The sequence below is a fragment of the Leuciscus leuciscus genome, assembly GCF_965113295.1.
Source record: "Leuciscus leuciscus genome assembly, chromosome: 1".
NCBI lineage: Eukaryota > Metazoa > Chordata > Actinopteri > Cypriniformes > Leuciscidae > Leuciscus > Leuciscus leuciscus.
In genome coordinates this window covers 54,809,344-54,818,795 of record NC_138725.1, presented here as the reverse complement: position 1 = coordinate 54,818,795, position 9,452 = coordinate 54,809,344, and positions in this window count along the sequence as shown.

Genomic DNA, 9,452 nt, shown 5'->3' with positions numbered 1-9,452 from the left:
CCACTATTTAACTCAAACAAATGAGTGAATTATTAAATCGTGGCTATGATTTACTAAAACGAGAGAACAAATTCGTAATAAGTGGCCACAATATATATATATATTGTAGTTAGCTGAATCTGTCATTAACTGATTACAAACTAAATTTTGGATTATTTAAGGACACTGTGGTGTGTACTAGCAGATTGTTTGACTCATGCACACTCCGATCAGTCATTTCAGCATTGCCCAGAGGCATAGGATGTATCTGACGCCCATTTTAGCTGCCATTACATAACATCATACTGGCTTCAGTGCTCAGCCAAGAAGTCTGCATCTCCTACAGCAGTAGTTTAGATTAAATTTATGCCGAAGACCAACTAGCTTCCCACAGACAGACAGACTTTTCCACTTTACACCTTGTTTTTAATCAGCAGGTCTGTCAAATGGCTGCCAGTGAATTGCAGCATGCAACTGTATGCTTGGGCGCAAGAATTCTTTGGTGCTACCTTTACTTGTTATGCATGCTGAGCGCATCCCGTGTCAGCCTCCACACGGAGTCAGAGAGCTAGAGAGCTGTCTATTTATAGCCCTCTCACTTGCTCCCACCCACTCCCAGCCTCCCTCATTGGACGGAGCCTGCACAAGAAATGAAGAAATCCTATATGCCTATTAGGATCCTACTCAGTCCTTCAGCATAAATAATGGAGGGATTTTGGTGAGGGGAGAAGTGCACCTTCTTAATAATGCATGAGTGTAGGGGCAACTGTGCCTCACTCTTCCGATGGAGGAAGGTGGGGTGGATGGGCATGTGACTGTATTGTGTTTAATCATCTATTTAGGGTATATGGTCTCACTAGCCATCTGGCATACTGAATTTGTTTTCTTTAGGGGCTGCCCTGGGGATTTGGTTAGTTCTTTTAAAATGAGAAGGAAGCAGTGTTGTCCTAAATCTAGTTCCCTCACTTTTCCTACCCTTGGTTGCATGTTTTTTGTGGTCCTCTGGATGGAAGGGCCCCTCTTGGTCTCTCCGTGGCTGGCACCAATCTCATCAGTCATGACTTCATGCCGTACAAAGGATTCCCTCACAATCAGGCCCCGTCCTTGCAGACTCGTCATAGGTTTGCATGTTTGTGTACTTTGACTGCAGGTCTAGGGAATCTCATAAAGATGTGCTTTCTCTGGATTATTGTACAAAGCAGCTCAGAGAGGGAGACGGTTATGGTATGTCAATAAAAACGAGGTATGTGAGAGACCAGGCTATAACTGCCAAATCCTGATGTTTTCCACCTTCTGCTTCACTTCTTCGTAATTTCTCTTAACTAACACTTTTGAATTTGTCTGGACAATTCAGTAATAATGTGGTCCAGGTTTTCTGTGGGGAACTACACTGAATGATTTAAAGATTATTGGAGTATGTTTTACAAGAAAATATTAATTGTCATTTTTATTTTAAAAATCGTATTTAATTGAATGTGTTACTTGCCATTTCTTTGTAATTATTTGTGAAATTTTCTATTTGTGTGATTATTTAGTCAAAATTATAAATCTTATACACCAATTTTTTCAGTTCTGTTGTTTATAATACAAATTAAAGTAATACACAGATGGAAGACTAGGAGTGCCATACGCATGTAATAATTAAATTAATTTTAAACAATCGTCAATGTTTTGTTTTGATTAATAAAACAATAACAAACTTTTCAAATTAACAAATACAATACAAGTCAAATTAACAAGTAAATAACTGAAGCAAATGTTGTGAAATGTTACAATAAATATTAAATCAATAAATCATTTTTAAATGCATTATTTTGGCGGATCAATTTAACCCTCTACTGCATAGCGTTGCCCCCAGGCAACGGAAAGTTTTCTTAAGCCCTGTGTTCAGTACATTTTTCTTTAAATGATTGCAACCAATTAGAATGTTTGAAAAAGTATCAAAGAACAGTCCAATAAGGTTTGGGAGTCACTATCAAGCACCATTTGAAGGCGGGACGTCCTTTTCTGACACATGGTCACAGGAGCACATAGTGTGAGATGAAAGCAAGATTATTTGCTTTAGTAATCATATTTAAAATGACATGAACTGTACATAAAAAATATGTGTGTGTGTATGAAGGTGTAGAGAAGCCTTTTGGCAGGTTTTGTGAATTTCTTTTTATTTTGCATGTTCACAAATTCAGTTTTTCTTTTTGTTGCCTCAGGGCAACGTTATGCGATAAGGGGTACTTTTCAAGGATGTCTTGGACAATACCTCACAATGGCAAATAATGTGTTACAAGTAGGGAAGATGTAGGGTTCCTGGGTGCACAGGAACACCCAAAGTCACCAAAGTGACACTAATGTGCAGCATCCACAGTCATGTTAGAACAGAAAGGGGCCATCTACAAACTGTTCCCACAAAGTTGGGAGCATGAAATTGTCCAAATTGTCTTGGTATGCTAAAGCATTAGGAGTTCCTTTCACTGGACCTAAGGGGCAAAGCCCAACCCCTGAAAAACAACCCCACACCATAATCCCCCCTCCACCAAACAACCCCACACCATAATCCCCCCTCCACCAAACAACCCCACACCATAATCCCCCCTCCACCAAACAACCCCACACCATAATCCCCCCTCTACAAAACTTTACACTTGGCACAATGCAGTCAGGCAAGTACCGTTTTCCTGCCAAACCCAGATTCGTCCATTGGATTGCCAGTCAGAGTTATTTAAGTGTTTTTCCCTTTTTACTTAAATGGTTTCTTGACATTTTTTAATATTTATTTTTATTTTTGTATTGCTCTCTGAGAATTGTATAATGATCATTTTTCTATGATTCTTTACCATTGTTGCATAACGTTGCCCTCAGGCAACAAAAAAATATTTTGGGGTGGGGGGGTTGGGGGAGGGACATTTTTCAATAAATCAATAAAATGTTCCCAAATGAGCCAGGAAATGATGTGAAATAATTTTTATCATGTGTCATCAAAATTCATGCAGTAGAGGGTTAAAATGCATTGGACATTTCACACATGAGAGAAGCCAATGAACTTTAGACTGAATTTTAGGGCCATGGCTGCCAATGACATGACATGAGCTGAGCAAAGTTGTCTTTTTAAAACACATGCTTCTCTTAATGCAAATTATACCCCTGGTCAGGAATTTCTCTGTCCGCTTTGGAGACTTTGTTTCTTCTTCGGCACCTCTTCAATGTGAAGTCCCTCAAGGCTCTATTCTTGGGCCAATGCTGTTTTCCCTGTACATGCTCCCATTAGGGTCCATTCTTAGGAAGTATGGCATTTCGTTTCATTGTTATGCAGACAACACACAAATTTATCAGCCGTTGAAATGAAAAGATGCCAGCCCTTTAAAACTATTGTTTCATTGCCTGCCTCAAGACATTAAAGCATGGATATCCCTAAATTTCTTATATTTTAAAGAGAGCAAGACCGAAATCATGATATTTGGCCCAAGCAGTACACACAAGTCCCCTACATTTATCCGGGCTATCTACTTACTTATGCTGAACCCACTGTTAAAAATGTTTTTTGTCATTCAATGACTTCGAAAGGGTTATAAATGACTTTATTTTGTTTATCTTATTCTCATTTAGACTATCTATGTCTTGCCCTCTATGTTAGTGTCAGCAGGCCTCTCTCTCACACTTGCAGTTGGTGCAGAATGCTGTAGCTCGACTTTTAACAGGTACATGCAAGCGGGAACACATTTCCCCCATATTGACATCCCTGCATTGGCTTCCAGTGCATTTTAGGATTGATTTTAAGGTTCAAGGTTGAACCTTTCTGACCTTAAATGCATGTCCAATCAAGGTCTCTGAGGTCTGCCGAGCACATGCTTCTGACTGTCCCTAGAGTAAGGCTGAAGCACAGGGGAGATCATGCATTTGCAGTTGCTGCCCTAAAATTCTGGAATACCTTACCTCTGTCTGAGGTTGGCCCCAACACTGTCTGCCTTTAAATCTAATCCTAAAACATTTTTTTTCCTTTGGCATTTAATTCAGTTTGGTCAACACTCCTGTTGTGTTGACCTAAAACTCTATTATTTCTAAATGTGCTCTAGAAAGAACCTAAACTTGAAACTAGTCCTCCATACAATTTTTCTCAAAAGCCAGCATGACAACAATGCAAAGTATGTGGCTGTTTGAACCTCCCATCTAATTTTTTTGGTGCAAATCAAATTTTTTCGTGTGGTGGCAAATGACAGCTGGATCATGTATAATTATGCAAAAATCAAAGAGTACAGAGTAGGAGACACCTGGCAATGCTTGGCTCATTTGGGCAGTCAAATCAATCCACCAACTGTAAACTGTGGTCAGGAGAGTTAACAGAGTAAACCTGAGAGTGAGTTTGACTATCTGTATGTGATAAGCATACAAACATTTGCAGGATATTTGAACCATATGAATATTACTATTTCCATAAAATCCTTTTTTTTTTTTTTTTTTTTTGAGTCCGGACAAAGGCAAGGGAATCTTGGTCAGTGTAATCCACAGGGACTCCATGGCCTGGAACATTAAATCCAATATCCCATTCACCGGAATAACAATCACACATACTGATCCCATGCATCTGGCTAGAGACTGAACAGACCAGCTGTATAGTTGGCTTGTTTTAAATGATTCTCTGTGGGGCTGAAAAAAACCTAGTATCCGTTCTAAATACTGATCTGAAATCATGATAGATGCATATAATTAATAATAATAATAATAACAATGTTTAATTTATATAGCGCCTTTACAGAACTCGAGGATGCTTTACAATAGTGGTACAAATAACTATGCACCATATCAAACTGTAGTATGTCAATTTAATAATTGGTAAATATTTTCTACTTTATTTTAGTGCTGTCCAATCGATTAATCGCATCTAACATAAGTTTGTAAATATATGTGTGTTTGTGTGTGTACACATCTACAAATTTATATTTATATATTTTTTATATCCATCTATATTTATATATCCATCTATATTTACATTTACATTACTTTTATGTTAGATGCTATTAATTGCGATTTGACCTAATATACACTGATTTTGTATAGGCCTATGCAGTTTACGTTTTAGGAAGAGGGTCCCTTGCAAGGTGATTGATTTATTTGGAGGTCCCTGGCATTAAAAAGTTTGAAAACTGGAGATTATGAGAAATGATACTGCTAAATAGTAAAGCAAACAACACATCATGGACTTTGTGATGTGTAAAAATGCAGTTTTTATGTTTTATCAACATATGATCCTTTTGCAAACATAAAGGCTTTTGTGAATATAATCTAGTATAGCACACTTGAGATACATGATTCTTGAAGCAGGATTTCAAGCTGTCTGTGTTTTTGTATGTACCGTGGGTCAACAACAGCCAATCAGATCGCTCTACACATTTAAGCCTCACTTTTCATCCAGATGTCACTGATCACGAGTCTCATAACAGCTGGAATGATGACTATAGGGTGGGTGTGTGTAACCTATTCAATTCAAGAAAACCTAATGGATGAGGTAATGCAACTGTCCATTGAATAACAAAGCAATTTATGCAAGGGCGCAGAGTATTAGTGTATAGTTCTTACTTTTAACACACCAGCTCTCTTCCATGTGTCCCGTGTAATTTAATCCCTTTGGAGGCAGATTTGAGGAATAAAAATGTTTTGCATTGCATCACATCACTCTTTGTGACATAACAGCAATTTGATTTTCAGGGCCTTGTACTTTCACCATGACACCAGAGACTGATCAGCTTGCCGGTCCAGCAACATGCTGCACTGCGGATGACTCAGCCACAGCTGTTGCCATAGAAACCAGCCTCCTTTGCAATCAGTCTCTTAGTAACAGTGTTGTTGCCAAGTAACCACACGTGTGTGTGTGTGTGTGTGTGTGTGTGTGTGTGTGTGTGTGTGTGTGTGTGTGTGTGTGTGTGTGTGTGTGTGTGTGTGTGTGTGTGTGTGTGTGTGTGTGTGTTTATTGAGTTACATTCAGATTTCCACGCGAGGGCTTGTGAATCACTGTGTCTCCATTATTGCTAGCCCCAATCGCTCTGAAGACCCCTGCTTGATGTAACGAGCGCATAATTCAACATATGACTATCATCTAAACAAAGAGTGTGGACCTCGTCTGGGTTAGAAAAAGAGCAATAATTTAACTAGAAAACATGTTTAGAGTTGGCTGTAATATACAAACCTTTGAATATAAACTGTTGAAAACAAATGCAGATGCAGTTTTGTTTGGTTGTCTACTCTGCACTCTCAGATATTTTAATCCAAAGTTTGTACTGTCATGACAATTCATTTCATTTGCATTTACATTCATGCATTTAGCAGATGCTAAATGCAAAAGATGAACAAAGCAATTAGTCAAAAAGCCAACAATCTTCGTACAAGCCCTATGGCTGTCAAAATGTTAGTTTTTTTATTCTTTACTTAAAAATTACTAATATTCTAACTATATTCGAGTTTAAAAGGCATAATTTCAGTTAGTGGAAAAAGCTTTTGGCACAAGAGGGCACAACAAGCAAAATATTAATGCACCGCATTCAATTGTTTAGGCCTATTCAAAGCAATGAAAAAAAGGGCATAACGTGTAAACTAATGTTAATAAATCAAATATAATTTAGTAAGTAGCATAAACAATTATGAACAAAACGGCATCATGCATTTATGCATAGTTTCTAAACATACAGCTGTCTTGTGGAAGACACGAGTGCAACGGTCAAAGATGTCCGTCTAGCGCACGTTTACATAGAAAACAATGGAAAATGACCCACTCATGTCAAGCAGCATGATGTTAACAAGGTAAATAAACACATTTTGTGTAGGTTGTTGAGAGGCTGGCAATTAACCGGCGATGTAAAGCATGGGAGGATGAATAAGGCTGGGATCCGGGGCCCCTGCTTCACAGACAATGCAGATCTCTCAGCACTCGGTTGTTCATTCATGCCGGTTGCAGCAGCCCACCCACAAGCCGCTCCACCTACAACAGGAGCCCCTCTCCAGCTTGATTGACGTCATTGCTGACGCACAGGGCCCGGAGTGGCCCGCAGATCAAAGGCAGACACGCGCAAGCCTGAAAAGGAAGTATTTTTAGCTGGCACTGAGAGGAGGGGTGGAGGGGGTAGCGACTGGTCTTTGTCTAGCCCCCTCAAACAGCATATGCAGCATTGTGCTCCTCTTAATCTGTCATTCCTTTCCATTCCCTTCCGTTTTGCTCAAAGTTGTCACCCACAATCTGTACATCTACCAGTTTGGCTTCATTTTGTCCTTGGTAACAAGTTTGGTTATGGGGAAAACGTAATCCTAATGCTCTCTCACAATTTACTTCCACAGCTGCCGTGGCAGAGATTTAATGCGTTTTTTGTCTGGTGTCCAAAATCGTTCTGCATGGTCTCTGACATCACATAGGATGGTTGTGTGTGAAAGCTCCTGATGGTTTGTCAAAAGCCTTTAGTGTGTGTTGTATGGCTGATACACAGGGTGTTGTTTATCATCACTGAAGCGGACAGAATTGGGACTTGCTGAGAGCGTGCATTGGTGTGTCTGAATTAGTATTTGTCTACTAAATGACTACATTTTTCTAGTGTGTTCCGTATACCTGCTCCGTCAGCATTTGCACAAGTGCGTGTGTCCAGGGGGGAGTGAACACAACTACATGTAGAGCGCTGAACATACTTTAGCATTACATTAGGGCTGGGAATCATAATGAATGTAGCGGCTTTCAGGATTTGTAATTAATAAAGATTTGGCATATGATGAGTAAATTACAATGATAAAGTTTATAAAGTTTAAAATATTAGTATTTTACCCTCACACACACACACCTATCATTTTACTTCAGAAGACGTTGATTTATCCACTATGGTCATATGGATTACCGTACCGTCATTCTCGCTTTGTGTGTTTGTTTTTTTAAATCAATTTTGAAAGAATTTTCATAGTGTGAATACAGTTTGTTATAACGCAAAAGGTGTTAACACAGACTTTTCAGAAGGCGTGTCCAAATTCAAGTACTTGTGTACTATTCTAATCCATTTTGTAGTATAAATACTGAGTTGTGTTTTCACACTGAAAATTCCAAAGAGAAAAAGTGCACTCTAAATACTCAATGCACTCAACCAAAAAACAAAACAAAAAAAGTATAGAATGTTGGACATTTCATGCACTCAAATGTCACAGCTTTCCTAACGTTGCCAAAAAAGGAAGGGCTAACAGACTCTGATGTTTGATTACAAAATAACTATTTACACCTCATATAACACTAAGGTTCCAAGGAAGATGAAACCGATGATTCAATAGCAGAAGAGTAAACAGCCAACATATGAAACAGAATGTAAACACAAACAATACCAGACAATGAGTGCAGGTGAGGGAACAACTTAAAGGGATGCTTCACCTCTGGAAAGATGAATGTGTATTTAAAAAAGGTCATTTATGTAGAAGAAATGTGAAATTATTTTTGAATTTGGAGCTTTCTAGACTGAGAAAAGCCAGAAAATGTATTTTTGGCTTATGTGGATGAAAGACAACAACTCCCAGAATGCACTTGCTTCGCTGCCCTAGGAGGCCACGCCTACCGGTTAGAGAGCGCAGTTGAAAACAAGGCGGCTAGGCTACTAGTGAGACTCCGTGACGAGTTTGCCCGGTATTTTGAGATCGCCCAAAATGTCCGGGATTCGGCTTTTGCATTCTACAGTCGCCATTCATCATGTTTACTGTGACGCGCCGATCTCGTATCTCTCACGGAGGAGCGGGAATTTTCTTAGCAATGTTAAAACGCACATCAACCGATCACTTGTTTAGCGTTCATGTAAACACTACATTCAGATTCACCAATCGGAATGAATTCAGTTTGATTGAAACAAAAGGTGTGCATGTAAACAATGAATGGCGACTGCAGAAACCAAAAGCCGAATCCCGGACATTTTGGACGATCTCCATGGCCGGACATGTCCGGGAAAAAGAGGATGGTAACCCCTACTACTCAGCTTTCTCCACAGAACAAGAGCCTGCTAGCTTAGCTTCCAAAGAAAGACGGCTGACACTGTGTACATTCTGTGAGTGAGATCCCACCTCCTATGGGCGGGTTGAACACATGCGGGACAGCGCCTCCTACTGGCTGTAGTCTCTCGCCTCTGGCCAAAAAATCCTCCGATGACGCAAAATGGCGATTTTTGCGTCATCGGAGGATTTTTTCCAGACAAAAAATATATAAATCTCTTGTCTCAGGGGGATATGAGGGAGGGAAGCACGGTAATTCGAAAATACTACAGGTTTTCTACTAATACAAAGCTTAATGCTAAATCCTGAAGTATCCCTTTAAGGATAATTAAGGATAATTGATCACTCACAGCTGACACATATGAACTAATGACGGTAACCGAGGGGACAAACGAGTGGCGGGAATCTGAACAAAGAAGACACATGACAAATGAAAACAAACTGAAAGTCCATGAAAACTAAACACACTGAACTTACTGTGACACATA